The sequence below is a fragment of the Mercenaria mercenaria genome, chromosome 3 (assembly GCF_021730395.1).
Source record: "Mercenaria mercenaria strain notata chromosome 3, MADL_Memer_1, whole genome shotgun sequence".
Lineage (NCBI taxonomy): Eukaryota > Metazoa > Mollusca > Bivalvia > Venerida > Veneridae > Mercenaria > Mercenaria mercenaria.
The window spans coordinates 15,149,128-15,168,600 of record NC_069363.1 but is presented as its reverse complement, the minus strand read 5'-3'; the positions used below and the strand labels follow the sequence as shown (position 1 = coordinate 15,168,600).

Sequence of the window (19,473 nt, the reverse complement as noted above, 5' to 3'; positions counted from 1 at the left end):
GTAAATACACTATTATTTATTTTTTCCAAAAAGAGGTTATTTTTTAATACTATGACATTTTGTTTGTATATAACACTCTGTCTGGTAATGTTCGTTTGAACAACACCCTGCCGGTTGATTATCATTTTTATTACAATGTAAAATAACCATAGACCTACGGAGATTATTTTTGAATACTACATTTCAAACAATATTATGGTGTAAACTTTAATATCAATGATATTCTTGAAAACGCGTGATTTCATTGATAGACCGGATATCGTTAATACACTCGGTGATATGTTCAAATACCGTCTGAAATCATTTCAATATACACTGCCGAAAAGCGTTCTAATTATTTGATCATATGTCAAAGTAGACAATACTCTACAATAAAATTTTAATTAAAGTCGGTTCATATTTAAACAGAGAAATGATGACGAAGCGCGACGCGCGACAGTATGATGGTGACACTACGATGGTAAAGCGTGACAGTACGATGGTGACAGTACGCTGGTGAAGCGCGACAGTACGATGGACTATCACCATCGTACTGTCGCGTTATGGACATCGTACTGTCGCGCTTCGCCATCGTACTGTCGCGCTTCGCCATCGCTCTGTCGTACCTTTGCGGTTCGCGTTCATAGGGAGCAGGCGCTGGCCTTAACGGATAACCTACTTATAAATAACGGATAACCTACTTATAAAATTATGTTTAAACTCTATAGAATCATAATACGACATATTGATCGCGATGCAAGCAATAATTACATATAACTGCACTTTTTTCTACATAACGATATGATTTTGATATACACTTACTTTACCAGCGTGTCCAGTCTTGAAACCCTCAATCCTTGCCCTTTCGCACATTCTCGACATGAATTTCTGTATGGTATGGACACTAACCTTCTGTGCGGAGTATTCTGGTCTCCCGTCAGCCGATTTAGCTGCCAAAGATCGCCGATAGAACGGACCATCTTCAGGAACGAAAGATAAGTATTTTCGGAAGAGGCACACGTCATATCTTGCGTTACTGTCGCCGATGTATTGCTTAATGTCCTTAGCAAGTACTTTCCTCCTTGAACAGATTTAGATCTACCACCAATATGCCGTATGAGTTGGCCAACATCATCTCTACCGGATGTAAATTAAGTCACAGTAAGGTCGGCGCGCTCGTCGGCTGCACGGAGACCAAATAACTTGCAGCGTAGAAATAAACTACACAGATTTTTCTTAAATATGATAAGGATTCATGCAAAAATGAAGAAGCTATATTGTGAATATAGCATTATATTGTAGGCCTTCAAACAGTGTGGTTCAAAATCGATTGAGCCTGTTATCAAACTCGGCCGAGATCCATCATACAGTAATACCTATTCTGTTCAGTTTTTGGTTATGACTAGTCATTGAATATTGCTTACACACTGTAAACAAGGTAAACTATAGCATTTTTATTAACTCAAGGGCATTAAATCTGGAATACTAGTCTAAGTACTATTTTACAAGAATATATACGAGTTCACTTTCAGTAATTACATAACAGTTATAAATATAAGAAAGTTCAGAATAGCATTAACAAGACTGAGGTTGTCATCGCATAAATTGGTTGTTCAGACTGGTAGATGGAGTCGTCAAAATAATATTATACCTTATGAAAACAGAATTTGTACTAACTGTCACATATTAGAGGATGAGTATCATTTTGTCATTGAATGTCAAGAGTTTGTAAATTTAAGAAAACAGTGTATCAGCAAGTATTTCTGGCATCATCCAAATTATTTTAATTTTTTGCAATTATTTATTAATGAAAATAGTAAAGATACCCGTAATCTCGCAATGTATATCTTTAAAGCTTTTAAAAAATGGAAGTACCTAAATAGATAAACTCTAACTGCAATTATATGTTCGTTTAAATAGCTAATATACATGTTTGGGATATCTAAATTGTCTCTCCCGAAGCTGTGTTATAACTGATACCTATTAACTACTGAGGGGCCTCCGTGGCCGAGTAGTTAGAGTCGTTGACTTCAAACAATTTGCCCCTCATCGATGTGGGTTCGAAACCTCATTTGGGGCGTAGAATTCTTCACGTGAGGAAGCCATCCAGCTTGCTTACGGAAGGTCGGTGGTTCTACCCAGGTGCCCGCTCGTGATGAAATAGTGCACGGAGGGGCACCTGGGGTCTTCCTCCACCATTAAAGCTGGAAAGTCGCCATATGACCTAAAATTGTGTCGGTGCGACGTTAAACCCAACAAAACAAAATATGAACTACTGAAACAATTGTTCAACTTGAATTTACATATCTGAGCTATCTTGCCATATATATCATATTTATTACTTTGTATGTAAATTGAAGATATGCTGATGGATCTTGTTTGATTTATTCTTCTAATCTGGCCCGTGATCGAAATCGTTCTAGATCGATTAAATTAGAGGATGTTGCAATTACCATTTTCATAAAAAAACATTTGATAAAAGTGTTTGACCTCGACGTGATTCGAACACGCAACCTTCTGATCTGGAGTCAGACGCGCTACCGTTGCGCCACGAAGCCACTTAGACTCAGAAATTTGTACACTTCTATATTTATATACATTACAATGGATTAAACTATACACTGACCCAATTTTGTCGAACATTTTGCAAGATTATAATATAGGTATCGTGTAACAAACAAAAGAAATACATAAGATTAAGTACATACACAACTGTTCCTATATAAACCGTACATTTTGTGTGGCCAAACAGTAGCACGATCATGTGCTTCATTCCAGACTTATATTAATAATAATAGCCTTGACATATATAATTCTTCATCCAATTCCAAGGCACGTATTGTATTTTCATAACTGTATAATTAATTTCTTGTTTTTAACTGCCAGGAAGGCCAAATTAATAATGTTAGTTAAATAAGATCTCTCGTTTTCACAAGTTAAATCATGTCATTTAATTGTTATTTTGTGTGTACATAATTATTCTTTAAAGTGTTTTCTGGTGATGGATATTTTTTCATATTTGTCATTATGGAAATGCAAGAAAACATTTAATATCAAACAATAAATTCATGATTTGATATTGATCTAAAATTAAAGAGAAATACATTTCTTCAGTTCGTAGTCATTCTATGTGACCACAAAAGTAAATCATACGTAAACACGAGCTATTTTACGGCTTTAGAAACGTACTAAAATGACATTCCGCTGTGAGAAATATAAGGACAAATGCATGCATTTCAAAGCCTTTTCACTTCACACATACTTTGGTTTTGTCTCCATTTAATTACAGAAACTTTAATTTAAATTTGTGAAAAAGAAGAATGACCTGTCGAATGATAAAAAGGACAATAAAGATATCTATTGCAAATTGAAAATTATAAAAATAATTGAAGTTTAGTTGATTGCATAGTTGATAGTTGTAAAAAATGTTAAATAATATCTCTCTAATTTAATGAGAGATCGATTCATTTCGATGCGATTGCGTCAGACATTTTTCATAAAGTACATAAAATACATCTGATCTAAATAAAAAACAAAATAAATCAATTAACATACATCCTGGTTATTTTATAAATGTGTTCAGTAAATCAGTTATATTTAAATGTTATATAGGTTAGTGTGTAATAGGCTTCGTGGCGCAACGGTAGCGCGTCTGACTCCAGATCAGAAGGTTGCGTGTTCGAATCACGTCGAGGTCATATATTTTATATACCTTTTCAATATTTTTGCTTATGAAATTACTTAAAAGATATAACATTTACTAAAAGACTTAGCTTTAGTTTTCTAATACCAATACACCGATGTATGCATTACTGTCTTCAAACAAATGTATTCTGTATTCTGTATTTTGTTGAAATTTTAAAGTACAAACCATTTACATAATTAATAATGTGATGATGGATGATAAATAAATTGACATGACATGGTTAAACGGAATAAGATATCACAACGTGACTTGAACAAACAAAGTGACATTCATATAATTTATTGGTAGTGATATTAATTTCTTATGTCAAATCAGTGTGTAATTTAACGATACTATTTTAGAGATAAAATTAAGTAAGAATACTATGGAATTTAACACATAGCTGTGATAACACATAGCTGTGATGGCCGAGTGGTTAAGGCGTTGGACTTGAAATCCAATGGGCATTGCCCGCGCAGGTTCGAACCCTGCTCGCAGCGAATATTATTTTAGTAAGTGATATTTAATATTTTTCATACATGCCCGATGGTCGAATTGAATGATTTCTAAATACTATTTCAATGAAAGTAGAACAACAAGAACTGTGCTTCTAGATGTTTTACCAGTATCGACATCTTGTATGCAAATTATCAACAATTTTTCCATTTTAACCAGAGATGGACGGAGGACCGTTAAAGTTATGGCATGGAAAATACAGCATCGCCCTGGATCAAACATTTGACGAGTATCTTTGATAAACTAAATAATGTATGTTCATCGTATCATTATTTAATGTCTAAATTTTCTACATATATAATTAATTTTCATACGTGCCTTTGATTGTTGTTTTGAACGAATTTCTAAATACTATTTCAGAGATACACAGAGATAAGAAAACGGGTCTTACTCACTCTTAAGTCGTGAGTAAATCAATTATTCACTAATTCCATGTTCCTAACTACAGAAAAGACAAAGAATAATATAGGATATAGGTTTTTACTATTTGACAGCATTTCAATGAACAGTAAAATCGTATAAATTTCTTTTATTGTTAGCGTCATCTGTCGTATTGCTCAGTATGTATCTGTATTGTAGTCCAGCGAGGATCGTCAGAGTTAAATGCTCTTCCTGAAAAATACTGTTCGTATTGAAAGCGAATGTTATAAAATACATTATGTTAGAATCTTACTGTCTTTTTCTAAAAAAATACCAGCTGCTGAAAAGAGAAAATAATATTATTGTCCGCTTACTTGGACCTATATACGCCTTCCTTCTTCAAAAGGCCGGGTGGGTGGGATATATCTAAACTAAATAATTTCAATCTTGTGCTGTCAAATGTAGAACCTCGAGTGACAATATACACAAAACACAGCTTAAATAAAACACTGAAAAGCACGAAATTACCGTGAAAAGAAGAATTTAAGGCGGTAAAAAAATTATACAGGAGCGTATAAAGAAAGGAACACAAAAAGCAAGGGTTAGCAAACGATGAAAAACGTGAATAATTTTATGTAACCTTATCCTCACTGTAATAGGAAACGATTTTACACACGTGTGTTTATATATTTATATATTTATATAAATATGTCCGATACATTGTTCCGCCTGTACTCACCCGCCTCCATAGCTCAGTGGTTAGAGCACTGGTCTTGTAAACCAGGGGTCGTGAGTTCGATCCTCACTGGGGGCTTTTTTGTTTTATAATTGTTTTGGGTTTTTTTGCTGGGTTTAACGTTATAGGTCATATGGGGACTGTCCAGCTTAGGTGGTGGAGGAAGACCTCAGATGCCTCTCCGTGCATTATTTCATCTCGAGCAGACACCTGGGTAGAACGACCTACCTTCCGTAAGCCAGCTGGATGGGTATCTCACATGAAGAATTCAACGCCCCGAGTGAGGCTCGACCCACATCTGTGAGGGGCAAGTGTTTTGAGTCAGAGACCTTAACCACTCGGCCACGGGGGCCCCTTTTGTTTTATAATTAGATATGTAATAACATCTGTTCCACAGGAACAACAATGGGCGGTCGCTAATCTTGAAACGCATTTGACTTAAGAATATTTTTAAGTGGCTGGTTTTTATTTACCTTGGTAAGTCTAATGGAAATATTTACGTAATGAAATTATTTACAGACATAGTATTGACCTGATACTCATTAATCTTCGCCAACATTTGCGGGCGGTTTCGTTTTTTTTTAGCGATATTTGTATCGTGAAAATATCTACATTAATTAAAATAACGGATGTAAACATATGGCACGGTGCCTCAGTGGTATTCCTCCAATTTCTGCGCACGTTGCCATGGATTCGAATTCAGGTCAGTCCATTTTTCTTACTTCACTGTAATGCAACTAAATCGATATTACACTTTGTCTTACATTATTTTATGTAACAAATATCATTTTACTCGTGTACTGTCACCAGTTTCTTCAAATGCCCGTCGAATGAACGATCACTTATCTCATCCTGAAGATTTTAATCTACATTTGGTAGAACAGTTTAATGACATGTATGTAGAAGAATGCTGAAAAGCAAAGTATTTCTTTCAAGATATGAAGGATAAATCATGAAAACTGTGACAAAATACCCGTCTGTTAAGTTTACAGTTGTAATGAAAATAATGATATGGCCAGACAGATGACTCAAACCCGCAACCCCGAGATTTATAGCTGAAAGCTGTTTCTGCACATACGACATGATGATGTTAATTAAGAATTGTATATAATTTGTCTTGCAATAGTTATATCATTATTTAGGTTCGGTCACCTAAATTATTTTTTTTAAGAAACATGGAATGTTCACAACTACCAGGTCAATACTTACAATGTCAGAGGTTAATAAATGCCGCAAACCCTGTTACTTCATGTAAATTCATCGCAGTATGTTGGTTCATGTTTATTTCAAGTTTTATGAAATTCTACCTGCTACTTACTGAGAAATGACTGCGGATGGACGAAAATGTGCATTTTTTGACTATTTGAGGGGCCATAACTCTGCAAAAAAGGGGCGGACCCAGATAAAAACTTGACGGGCATCATCGCAGTATGCTGATTCATGTTTATTTCAAGTTTAAGGAAATTCTAGCTGCTAGTTACTGAGAAATGGCTGCGGACGGACGCACGGACCGACAACGCCATTTTAATACCCCCTCCCGATTTCATCGGCGGGGGATAATTACAGAATTGATTGAAACATTAGCTGTTTGTAAAACACGTATGCCCCTATGTAGTTAAATAATATATTTGCGGGATGGGGCGGGTGGTTCTGTGTGCATGAGAGGTCCCCTAATACATTTTTTAATAATTGAGTAGGTGGTTATATAACTCGAGGTTGATAGTCTAAAATCATGGTGCCCTACGAGAAATTTAAGATGAACACTGAATTGGCCATACACTTTTGCAGTTTTACAAAACCCCATATATTTGCCAATTCCTTACAAATTTAAATTGAAATACCTCATTTCATCAAGTTTGATCAATGTTTTTGTCCGTAAAATGACATACTTTGGCAAAATACACTGTTTATCACAATTGAAACGGTAAAAAAATTGAAAGAATGGGTAATATTTGAGTTTATTGGAAAAAAATCTTTTTGTTTGTTAAATGGCAAATCTAAAAACACATCTTCATCCTGCAAAAAATGTCCAAATGTGGTTTATACCCATATACACGCGCAAATATAACATTCAATACTTAAATAAATTTCCTTCATCACAAACATTTCTTGTATATAATCGGACTTCCGGTCAATGGCGGTCAGTCGTGTAAACAAAGAGAGAGATGAAAAAATAAGAAATCGTAAAAGTACGAACACGATTAAAAACATAATATTGTTTCTGACATTGGTAAAGTATTGGAAATTGATAGAGTGAGATATGAGTAACGATACAAGCGTTCATGAAGAGATAATGGTCAGCACAAAGAACCGGTTTGAGCGGTCATTGAGCACTGATGGGTGGGGAGACGATACGTGGAAGACACAGGACAGAAAGAGAAAGAAAAAGAACAGTAGTGTAGATTGTGATGATTTTTTGAGACTTTCCACAGATGATAAACTAAATGCACTATTTGAAGGTATGAACAGAAACTTTGACAAGTTAGAGTCCTTAGACATGAAACAATCAAAATATATTGAAAGCATTACACAGGTGAATGAAAAAGTGTCCCTTGCACATGAAAGAGTTTCATGGGTAGAAAGATGCATCGATGTGCAAAACAAAAAACTAAAGATGTTGTCTTACAGATCGCTAGATATAGAAGCAAGAAGTCGTCGAAATAATCTGATATTTTGGGGCTTGACAGAAAATCTAAACATCCCACATACTGAAATGATAATAAATTTTCTCAAAGATGAACTCAACCTTGACCCACCAAAAGACCATCAAAATGTGGTTATAGAAAGGGCACATCGGCTTGGCTCGCTGCGCAATCCAAAGTATAGAGATATGGAAGACCTCAAGAGGCCTCTGATCGTCAAATTTCGGGACTATGTCGACACAGATATCATCTTAGATAATGCATATAGATTAAAGGGAACTCCCTTCAGTATTGATAGAGACTACCCTCGGGAGATAGTTAACGCCCGGAGAGCATTATATAACTCCAAAGAAGCAAGAATAGCTCGAACTAAACGAGAGAAAGTAGTCATAAAGTATCCAGCCAAGCTATACATAAACGATCGCTTATGTGACGATAAGTTCCCCAACTGGTTTGATATCCTGAATGAATCACGGGTTGACTGTTTTGAGCCATCCGATTATCAACAGGACAAACAGACAGATCATCACGTACGTGAACACGAAAGCAGCCAGACTCCCCAACACTTGGTTCGTGATGAAGTTTTCGAATTTGACAATATAATCAAAAGAAACGACAAAACAAGACCAAGAAATCAGAGTGATCTCACCTACCCCAAAAATGTAAACAAAAATGACAGGTGTAGGTCAATGTCAAGTTCAGCTAAATATAAATCTCCCCCACGTGACATCAATACATGCATCAATGAAAGTGAAAATAACTTACCTGAAAGTAACGAGACGACGCGTAAGGAAGTGTTTAAAACTCCACATCGTAGCAGAAGTACTACGAAGTCACAAACAATAAATTCTGTCCCACAAATCCAGAATAAAACCACAAACAAAACTGAAAATCCACAGAAAGTGAAAAACACAACGCGGACATTGTCCACTGCACGAGCACAGAGAAGTAGGTCGGCGTCTAAAAATAGAATCAGTAAAAACCCACTATTGAACTCAAAATCAGACGAGGAGGGGCACCAAAGGGGAAACGCTACAACATAGGAAAATGAGGAGAAAAGTGAATTGCGTTTTTCTTTATTAAATATTCAGGGTTTGAGAGGAAAACGATACAACAAACTTGAATCTCCGGAACTTTCAAAACTATTTATGAATAGTGAAATTATTTTACTGACCGAGACATGGCTCAGTGACAAATTTGATTGCCATATGGACGGCTTCATTTACTATAAACTTGATCGCGGTTTAACTCACAAAAATGCACGGAGAGATAGTGGAGGCATTATTATATATATTAAAGACCAAATAAAAAATCATGTTGAATTTCTGAAAACGACAGATGACTGTATTATATGGATCAAATTAGATAAGCATTTGTTAAATCATACTTCAGATATTATATGTTGCTTATGTTACAATATACCGAGAGGCAGTTCTAGAGAGGTACTAAATGATAAATGTATTTTTGATTTTATAGCGGAAGATATGTTAGATTTTATAAATATATATGGCGAAAATTGCCAGTTTTTGGTAACAGGCGACCTAAATAGTAGAGTAGGACATTTAAGTGATTATGTTGAAAATGAGTATCTTTTTAATGTTGACCTTATGCCAGAAGAATATTTAGAGGATTTAGTTTTGCCTCGAAATTACCAGGACACGGTCGTTAACGAAAATGGAAGATTATTGATAGATTTCTGTAAAATGACAGGTCTAAGAATTATGAATGGAAGGGTGGGTAACGACAAATATACGGGCAAATTTACTTGTGTTAAGAATGCGGGCAGTAGCACTGTAGATTATGTTCTTTGTAAGCCAGATATTATGTCAGTATTAACTTCTTTCGATGTTGAGGACCCAAATATTTTGTCAGATCATTGCACAATATTTTTTTCTATTCAAGGTAATAACGTAGGTAAGCAAAACAATGATGAAAATATGGCCGATGAGAATATGGAATATGTAAATTATAAATATATCTGGAACCAAGACAAAAAACAAGCATTTTTAGAGTCGTTAAATACAAATGCATATATAAAACTAGAACCTTTAATTTTAGAGCTAGAATCTATTACAGATGAACAGGGCATTGAGGAAAATTTACAACAATTTAACGACTTTTTGACAGGCGTCTGTGACCCACTTTTCAAAAGAAATACTCATTTCTCAAAGCCTGAAAAAAATAAAAAGCCTTGGTATGATACTGAATGCAAAACAAAGCAGAAAGATTTTTATACAAATTTGAATATATACAGAGAAGATAAAAGCTCCGAAAACAGAAAAAATATGGTCCAGTCTAGAACTGAATATAAAACAATTTTGAGAAAAAAGAAAACAGATTATGATGGTAAGCAAACTAAAAAGTTAGAAGACTTACGGTACAAAAACGCAAAAGAATACTGGAAATTGTTAAAAAATACAAGTGTACGTGATAACAAACAGAACGTATCGAATAAAACTTTTGCCCAGTATTTTAAAGCCATTAACAATCCGGATTCAGTATTTTTTCAACCAGATGAAGATGCAATTTATTTTAACGAGCGGTTTGTAAAAGGGGAATTTCAAAGTATGTTTGAGGAACTAGATCTAGAAATAAGCGAAAGCGAAATTTTACGCTCGTGTACAGAGCTGAGTAACGGGAAATCCGGAGGGCCAGATTTTTTTATAAATGAGTTTTTCAAATATGGTACAACATCTTTACTACCGTATCTGCATAAACTTTTTAATAAGCTATTGAATGAAGGGTACTTTCCATATACATGGGCAGAAGGTTTTATAATACCTATATTTAAAAAAGGAGATCCAGCCTCACCAGAAAATTATAGGGGGGTCACATTGTTAAGCACACTAGGAAAACTTTTTACCAGGATCTTGAATACACGACTAAATAAATGGGCTGAATACTATCACGTATATATTGAAGCGCAAGCAGGGTTTAGATCGCAAATGGGAACAGTTGACAACATTTTTGTCCTGCAAAGTGTAATAAATCACATACTTAACGAAAATAAACATTTGTTTGTCTGCTTTGTAGATTACACGAAGGCTTTCGATTTTATTGTGAGGGATAATCTTTGGCTGAAACTAATCCAAATAGGCGTAAGAGGGAAAATAATGTCAGTTCTAAAATCTATGTATTCAGCCGTTAAGTCAAGAATTAAGGTACAAAATTCGCTGAGCGAAAGCTTTATATGTATGCTAGGGGTTCGTCAAGGGGACTGTCTGTCGCCTTTTCTTTTTTCTATGTACATAAACGATCTAGAAGATACTTTTATGCTCAAAGGTTTTCATGGCATCGATTTAGGAATGCTCAAACTATTTTTACTATTGTACGCCGATGATATCGCTATTATTTCCGAAACAGCAGAGGAACTTCAATATGGGCTAGAGGTATTAAAGGAATATTGCGACAAATGGAAACTTACCGTAAATGCAAATAAAACAAAAGTAATGGTTTTTAGAAAAGGGGGAAGAAATAGAAGAAATCTTAGATTTGTATATGGAGATGCAGAAATTGAAATAGTTAGTAAATTCACATATTTAGGAGTAGTTTTTACCACAGGCGGGTCATTTTCAAAAACTTATGAAGCTCTAGCAGGTCAGGCACTAAAGGCAATTTTCAAACTTAAAATGTATATACAAAATTTCAACAATTTTTCAGTAACACACACACTAGATCTTTTCGATAAGCTAATTATACCAATTTTAAACTATGGTTGTGAGGTATGGGGCTTTAAAGAATCAAAGAAGTTAGAAAATATTCATTTGCAGTTTTGCAAAAATTTATTAGGCGTACGGTTACAAACACAAAATTCGTTTATATATGGAGAGTTAGGACGAGAACCTTTAATAAATAATAGACTGTATCAGATAATAAAATTTTGGTTTAAAATATTGAAATCAGAAAGAAACCGATATATTAGAAAAGTTTATGACATGATGATACATCAGTTGGAGCTTAAACCAAATAATAATTGTTGGGCAAAATCAGTCAAATCATTATTAGAACAATTGGGATTTCACTATGTTTGGTTAAATCAAGGAGTAGGAAATGAAACTTTATTCTTATTTATCTTCAAACAAAGAATAAGAGACAATTTCATGCAACATTGGAATGAATCTTTAGAGAATTCTTCAAGGGCTTCTTCTTACAAACTGTTTTCAACCTTCGGTTTTAAGTCTTACTTAGATAATGTTTATGTAATGAAATTTAGAATAGCATTAACACGACTGAGATTGTCAGCACATAAATTATTGATAGAAACAGGCAGATGGCACAAGCCGAACAAAATCGAAAGAAATGAAAGGAAATGTGTGATATGTAATAACCTAGCGGACGAATTTCACTTTTTACTAGAATGTAAACTATATAAAGACCTCAGAGCGAAGTATATACATAAATATTACTGGAAAAACCCAAACATACCTAAATTTACAGAACTGTTATCAACTGAAAACATTTCTACCCTGAAAAAATTGTCCACTTTTGTATACAGGGCTTTTGAAATTCGTAAAACTATCTATTACCCTTAACACACTTTTCTCCTCTCTGATATTATATGCAGATAATTACATGTTTATGTAGGTTCTCATTTAATTATAACGAGTTTAGTATGTAGTTAATATGTTCAGAGATTTGTGTTAACTGACAGAAATGTTTATGATCAAGACAAATGATAGTATATCTAGATAATTACAGGTTTAAGTAGTAGATTCCAACTTAATTATAACGAGTTTAGTATGTAGTTAATATGTCCAGGAATTGGTGTTAATTGACAGAACTGTTTATGACCAAGACAATTGCTTAAAGATATGTCAAATTGCATAGGTATACATCTGATCTTATGTGTATTTGTAAAATCACTAATTTTCACACCGCCATTGACATTACTATTTAAATGTTATATGATTATATGTTATATGTGAACTCATGGGTTTGTAACCTTTTGTTAATAAACTATCTATCTATCTATATAAAAATATTGAATGCACATATGTATGCAAGTTTGGTTAAATATTATAAACATATTTCGATTTGAGAAATATAAGGAAAAATGCATGCATTTCAAAGTTGTTTAACTTCATACATATCTATCTATCTATCTATCTACCTACCTACCCTACCTACCTATCTATCTATCTATCTATCTATCTATCCATCCCATCCCATCCCTCCATCAATGCATTCATCCATCTTTGAACTCCTCTCTCGAGTATTATAGACATGGGGTGCAAGTCAACTTGTTAGTCTCTATTTAATTATAAACAATTTACTTTAGATATGTTATCAAGAAGAATGACCTGTCGAATAATAAAACGACGTAAAGCTATATATTGCAAATTGAAAATTATCGAAATAATTGAAGTTTAGTTGATTGCAAATGATTGTTGGAAAGAACGTTAAATATCTCTCTATGAACAATTTAACTTTCACCTTTTTTCCAAATTCCGATAGCCTTATCAATGTAATTATTTGTCAATGTATCTAAATGAGAGATCGATTTATTTCGATGCGATTGTGTCAGACATTTTTTTCATTAAGTACATAAAATACATCTGATCTAAATAAGAAAGAGCATAAATCAGTTAACATACATTCTGGTTATTTTATGATTTTATGAAAGTGTTAAATTAATCAGTTATCTTTATTGTATATAAATAAATAAGAAGAGTGTATATTAACAGGCTTCGTGGCGCAACGGTAGCGCGTCTGACTCCAGATCAGAAGGTTGCGTGTTCGAATCACGTCGAGGTCATATATTTTTATGAACTTTGTCTAGTAGAAAAATTAAATAATTTTGCTTATGGAAACTATTTAAACAGAATAAACATTTGATCAAATATCTTGCATTTGTTTTTTCAATAGGATAAACCGATAAGATTTCTGAAATATACATATAATCGTCTTTCAACAAAAGCATTCTGTGTTCTGTATCTTTAACTTTTGAAGTGCAAACCACTTACTAAATAAATAATGTGATGATGGATGTTAATGACGAAACGGAATAATTATCCATAAACATAGGGACGTGTGTATAATATTTTTCTAAGTTAAATCAAAATCGAAATATACTATTTTAGAGATAAATTTAGAAAGAAAACTATCGAATATCAAGATATAGCTGTGATGGCCGAGTGGTTAAGGCGTTGGACTTGAAATCCAATGGGCATTGCCCGAGCAGGTTCGAACCCTGCTCGCAGCGACTATACTTTTCAATAAGTGATATATAAGTACTTATCATACGTGATTGAAAGAATATTTTTAAATACTATTAAATGAAATGTGAAGTTAAGACAACCTGACCACTGCTACTAGATTCCTTACCAATATCAACATTTTGTACCATTTTAACCAGCGATAGACAGAGAACCGTTTAAACTATGAAATGGAGAATATAGCGTCGCTGCAGATTCGAACATTTGAAGAGTATCTTTGATAAACCAAGTAATGTTTTACATCGTTTAAAGTATAATTATTCAAGGTCTAAAAATTTCGCCGCTTAAAAAGTTTACATATATAAATACTTTTAATGAAGCGTTAAACTTGAAATCCCAAGGGCATTGCCCGCCCAGGTTCGATTCCTGCTCGCAACAAATATTCTTTTTAGACATTGACATAATAAGTATTTTTCATACGTACCTTTGATTATCTATCTATCTATCTATCTATCCATCCCATCCCATCCCATCCATCCATCAATGCATTCATCCATCTTTGAACTCCTCTCTCGAGTATTATAGACATGGGGTGCAAGTCAACTTGTTAATCTCTATTTAATTATAAACAATTTACTTTAGATATGTTATCAAGAAGAATGACCTGTCGAATAATAAAACGACGTAAAGCTATATATTGCAAATTGAAAATTATCGAAATAATTGAAGTTTAGTTGATTGCAAATGATTGTTGGAAAGAACGTCAAATATCTCTATATATACAATTTAACTTTCACCTTTTTTCCAAATTCCGATAGCCTTATCAATGTAATTATTTGTCAATGTATCTAAATGAGAGATCGATTTATTTCGATGCGATTGTGTCAGACATTTTTTTCATTAAGTACATAAAATACATCTGATCTAAATAAGAAAGAGCATATATCAGTTAACATACATCCTGGTTATTTTATGATTTTATGAAAGTGTTAAATTAATCAGTTATCTTTATTGTATATAAATAAATAAGAAGAGTGTATATTAACAGGCTTCGTGGCGCAACGGTAGCGCGTCTGACTCCAGATCAGAAGGTTGCGTGTTCGAATCACGTCGAGGTCATATATTTTATGAACTTTGTCTAGTAGAAAAATTAAATAATTTTGCTTATGGAAACTATTTAAACAGAATAAACATTTGATTAAATATCTTGCATTTGTTTTTTCAATAGCGATAAACCGATAAGATTTCTGAAATATACATATAATCGTCTTTCAACAAAAGCATTCTGTGTTCTGTATCTTTAACTTTTGAAGTGCAAACCACTTACTAAATAAATAATGTGATGATGGATGATAATGACGAAACGGAATAATTATCCATAAACATAGGGACGTGTGTATAATATTTTTCTAAGTTAAATCAAAATCGAAATATACTATTTTATAGATAAATTTAGAAAGAAAACTATCGAATTTTAAGATATAGCTGTGATGGCCGAGTGGTTAAGGCGTTGGACTTGAAATCCAATGGGCATTGCCCGCGCAGGTTCGAACCCTGCTCGCAGCGAATATACTTTTCAATAAGTGATATATAAGTACTTATCATACGTGATTGAAAGAATATTTTTAAATACTATTAAATGAAATGTGAAGTTAAGACAACCTGACCACTGCTACTAGATTCCTTACCAATATCAACATTTTGTACCATTTTAACCAGCGATAGACAGAGAACCGTTTAAACTATGAAATGGAGAATATAGCGTCGCTGCAGATTCGAACATTTGAAGAGTATCTTTGATAAACCAAGTAATGTTTTACATCGTTTAAAGTATAATTATTCAAGGTCTAAAAATTTCGCCGCTTAAAAAGTTTACATATATAAATACTTTTAATGAAGCGTTAAACTTGAAATCCAAAGGGCATTGCCCGCCCAGGTTCGATTCCTGCTCGCAACAAATATTCTTTTTAGACATTGACATAATAAGTATTTTTCATACGTACCTTTGATTGTTGAGCTGAACGAAGTATAATTATTCAAGGTCTAAATGTTTCGCCGCTTATAAAGTATATATATATATATAAGTACCTTTTATTGTCCCTCACACTTCTTTAAAATTAATAGATGTCAAGCATAATATACTTTTATCTAAATATAAATGAGAACTTTCGCAAATTGACCAGGAACATATTGTTATGAACGATCATAGAGATAAGGTAACGAGTCGTAACCGTCTCCTAATTGAAATAGGAAACGATAGTATATTTATCGACTACTGTCGCCCGCCTCCATAGCTCAGTGGTTAGAGCACTGGTCTTGTAAACCAGGGGTCGTGAGTTCGATCCTCACTGGGGGCTTGTTTGTTTTATAATTGTGACATATAATAACATCTTCCCACAGGAACAACAACCGGAGGTCGCTAATCTTGAAATGCATTTGACTTTGAAAGAGGTTTAAGTAGTTGGTTTTTATTTACCTTGGAAAGTCTAATGAAAATATTTACGTAAAATGTTTTTTTGTTTGTTAAATGACAAATCTAAAACATATCGTCATCCTGTAACAAAGTCTCAATGTGATATATATATATATATATATATATATATATATATATATATATATATATATATATATAGATAGCCCGCCCGCTTAGCTCAGTAGGTAAGAGCGTTGGTCTACGGATCGCGGGGTCGCGAGTTCGATCCTCGGGCGGGGCGTATGTTCTCCGTGACAATTTGATAAACGACAATGTGTCTGAAATCATTAGTCCTCCACCTCTGATTCATGTGGGGAAGCTGGCAGTTACTTGCGGAGAACAGGTTTGTACTGGTACAGAATCCAGGAACACTGGTTAGGTTAACTGCCCGCCGTTATATAACTGAAATACTGTTGAAAAACGGCGTTAAACCCAAAACAAACAAACAAACAAACAAACATATATATAATATTATATACACCAGATACATATACAGTCATTTTATACCTGACAAATTCTGCTTGTCTGTGGACACACAGAATGAAAAATCCACTTCCCTGCATGGATGGGTGGGTCAAAGAACTATGAGCATCTACAATTCATACATAAAGCACAGACGAACAGCTAGGTTTTCGTTGGTTAGGTGTTTATCCATTCTAAGTTCGTATTTATCCAACACTGTTTCATATACCAGTCAGGAATTATCCGCAAATCTAAACCCACCTCATAATCAAGTTTTTAAGCTAGAAAAATGAATTTCAAACGTTGATACTGTTAAACATTGTCAAAGAGATGTTTATTGAACTAATACAGTTGATAAGTAAGGTCTTATTGCAATTTCTGGTACTTTAAAACAGTTAGAAACATAAAACATGTTCATTTTGAAGACTTCTTTGAGTACATTTTAATAAATTCCAGCCACATAATGTGCATTGTCGATTAAATATTTAGTACACAAAACATGTTATCAATACAAGATATTATGGCTATCAAAAGTTTTACGCTAACATTGCATACCAACATAAAAACATGAAAAAAGACAGGGAAATTAACTACATAAATGGTCTTTCTGTCAGCCATGTTGTCCCTGAGTTAGGTTCGCTGAACAGAGTTAGGATTATCCGGGTACATAGTGTGTTCAATTCTTAAATAAATTTCCTTCATGACAAAAAGTTCTTATATATAAAAATATTGTATGCACTGACTCCAGATCAGACGGTTACGTCGAGGTCGTCATATATGTTAAAATATTCTTTGATTATGGAAATTCCTTACAGAATAAACATTTGAGGAAAAACTTATTAATAGGCGTTTGTTTTCCAATATGATACACCGATAATGATTGGTGCTAATATTGCCGTCTTTAAACAAAAACATTCTGTACTCTGTATCTTGAACTTTTGAACTACAAACCACTTACTAAATAAATAACGTGATGATGAATGATGGATTTATTGACATGGAATGGCGGAACGAAATGAATAATCCCAACATGACTTGGACAAACAAAGAGACATGCATATAATAAATTATTTTAAGTCAAATCAATGACTAACGAAACTAACGAAAAAAAAAAAAAAAAAAAAAAAAAAAAAACCAGCAAATTCTCAAGTGTTTCCGTAACAGAAAGTGTGTCAGTAATTAAGTTTTAAAGCCTTCTTAAGAAATATAGCATTTATTTCAAGATGTCTAAAAAATATTATTTTTTTGTTGTCGAACGATCTGGAGGCATGCTGCTTTAACCAGAGATGGACAGAGAACCATTACAATATAGCATGGAGACTATAGCATCGCTCTGGATTTGAACATTTGGAGTGTAACTTTGATAAACCTAGTAATGTTTGTATATCGTTATTAGTATTATTACTCAAGGTCTAGATATTTCGCCGCTTAAATGTTATATGTTTTATCGACTTCTGTTAGTTTGAGTTTATTTGAAACATCTGTTAAATATCCCATTGATAACCGTAGCCTTATTGTGTCACGCACATTACGCTCATATCTAAACATAAATGAGAACTCTTGCAAATTTACCAGGAATATAATATTGTTATGAACGACAAGAGAGATAAGATAACGGGTCGTGACCTTATCCCCACTGTATTAGGAAATGATAGTAAGTACACTAATTATACATGTATATATATTTATATAAATAAGTCCAATACATGGTTCCGCGTAGAATCAACCGCCTCCATAGCTCAGTGGTTAGAGCACTGGTCTTGTAAACCAGGGGTCGTGAGTTCGATCCTCACTGGGGGCTGGTTTGTTTTATAATTGTTTTTCCTTTTTGGTTTTCGTCTCAACGTCACAATTATAGGTCATATGGAGACTTTCCAACTTTGATGGAGGAGGAAGATCCCAGATGCATCTCCGTGCATTATTTCATCACGAGCAGGCGCTTTAGTAGAACCACCGACCTTCCGTAAACCAGCTGAATTGCTTCCTCACATGAAGGATTCAACGCCCCGAGTGAGGCTCGGACACACATCGGGGCAAGTGTTTTGAGTCAGAGACCTTAACCACACGGCCACGGAAGTTCCTTGTGTTTTATAATTGTATTGTGACATGTAATAACATCTGTCCAACAGGAACAACAATGGGCGGTCGCTAATCTTGAAACGCGTTTGACTTAAGAAGATTTTTAAGTGGCTGGTTTTATTTACCTTTATTGACACATGCATGCATTTCAAAGCCTTTTCACACCATATATATTCACTTCATACACATTTTGTACAATATAGGCACTGTCACTAATTAATTACAGATAATTAATTTTTGTGATCAAGTAGAATGACGTGTCGAATAGTAAAACGACCAAAAGATTTGTATTTCTCATTGAGTTTTGATATCAAATCCTCAGTTTATCGCTTTAATATCATATGCTTTTTTTGCAAATTAAAACTTATAGCAATAATAGCAGTTTA

General features: G+C 33.9%; 10 non-coding genes across 10 annotated transcripts; 9 read left to right on the top strand and 1 right to left on the bottom strand.

The window, feature by feature from the left end:
- Positions 1-2,465: 2,465 nt before the first annotated feature.
- Trnaw-cca (transfer RNA tryptophan (anticodon CCA)) lies at positions 2,466-2,537 on the bottom strand. Its single transcript has one exon. It is a non-coding gene; the product is annotated as a tRNA-Trp (tRNA).
- A 1,068-nt stretch (positions 2,538-3,605) lies between these two features.
- Trnaw-cca (transfer RNA tryptophan (anticodon CCA)) lies at positions 3,606-3,677 on the top strand. Its single transcript has one exon. It is a non-coding gene; the product is annotated as a tRNA-Trp (tRNA).
- A 405-nt stretch (positions 3,678-4,082) lies between these two features.
- Positions 4,083-4,164, top strand: Trnas-uga (transfer RNA serine (anticodon UGA)). The gene has a single exon. It is a non-coding gene; the product is annotated as a tRNA-Ser (tRNA).
- A 1,117-nt stretch (positions 4,165-5,281) lies between these two features.
- Positions 5,282-5,354, top strand: Trnat-ugu (transfer RNA threonine (anticodon UGU)). The gene has a single exon. It is a non-coding gene; the product is annotated as a tRNA-Thr (tRNA).
- An 8,247-nt stretch (positions 5,355-13,601) lies between these two features.
- Trnaw-cca (transfer RNA tryptophan (anticodon CCA)) lies at positions 13,602-13,673 on the top strand. The gene has a single exon. It is a non-coding gene; the product is annotated as a tRNA-Trp (tRNA).
- Positions 13,674-14,038: 365 nt separating this feature from the next.
- Trnas-uga (transfer RNA serine (anticodon UGA)) lies at positions 14,039-14,120 on the top strand. The gene has a single exon. It is a non-coding gene; the product is annotated as a tRNA-Ser (tRNA).
- Positions 14,121-15,120: 1,000 nt separating this feature from the next.
- Positions 15,121-15,192, top strand: Trnaw-cca (transfer RNA tryptophan (anticodon CCA)). Its single transcript has one exon. It is a non-coding gene; the product is annotated as a tRNA-Trp (tRNA).
- Positions 15,193-15,557: 365 nt separating this feature from the next.
- Trnas-uga (transfer RNA serine (anticodon UGA)) lies at positions 15,558-15,639 on the top strand. Its single transcript has one exon. It is a non-coding gene; the product is annotated as a tRNA-Ser (tRNA).
- Positions 15,640-16,357: 718 nt separating this feature from the next.
- Positions 16,358-16,430, top strand: Trnat-ugu (transfer RNA threonine (anticodon UGU)). Its single transcript has one exon. It is a non-coding gene; the product is annotated as a tRNA-Thr (tRNA).
- Positions 16,431-18,736: 2,306 nt separating this feature from the next.
- On the top strand, positions 18,737-18,809 carry Trnat-ugu (transfer RNA threonine (anticodon UGU)). The gene has a single exon. It is a non-coding gene; the product is annotated as a tRNA-Thr (tRNA).
- Positions 18,810-19,473: the final 664 nt, after the last annotated feature.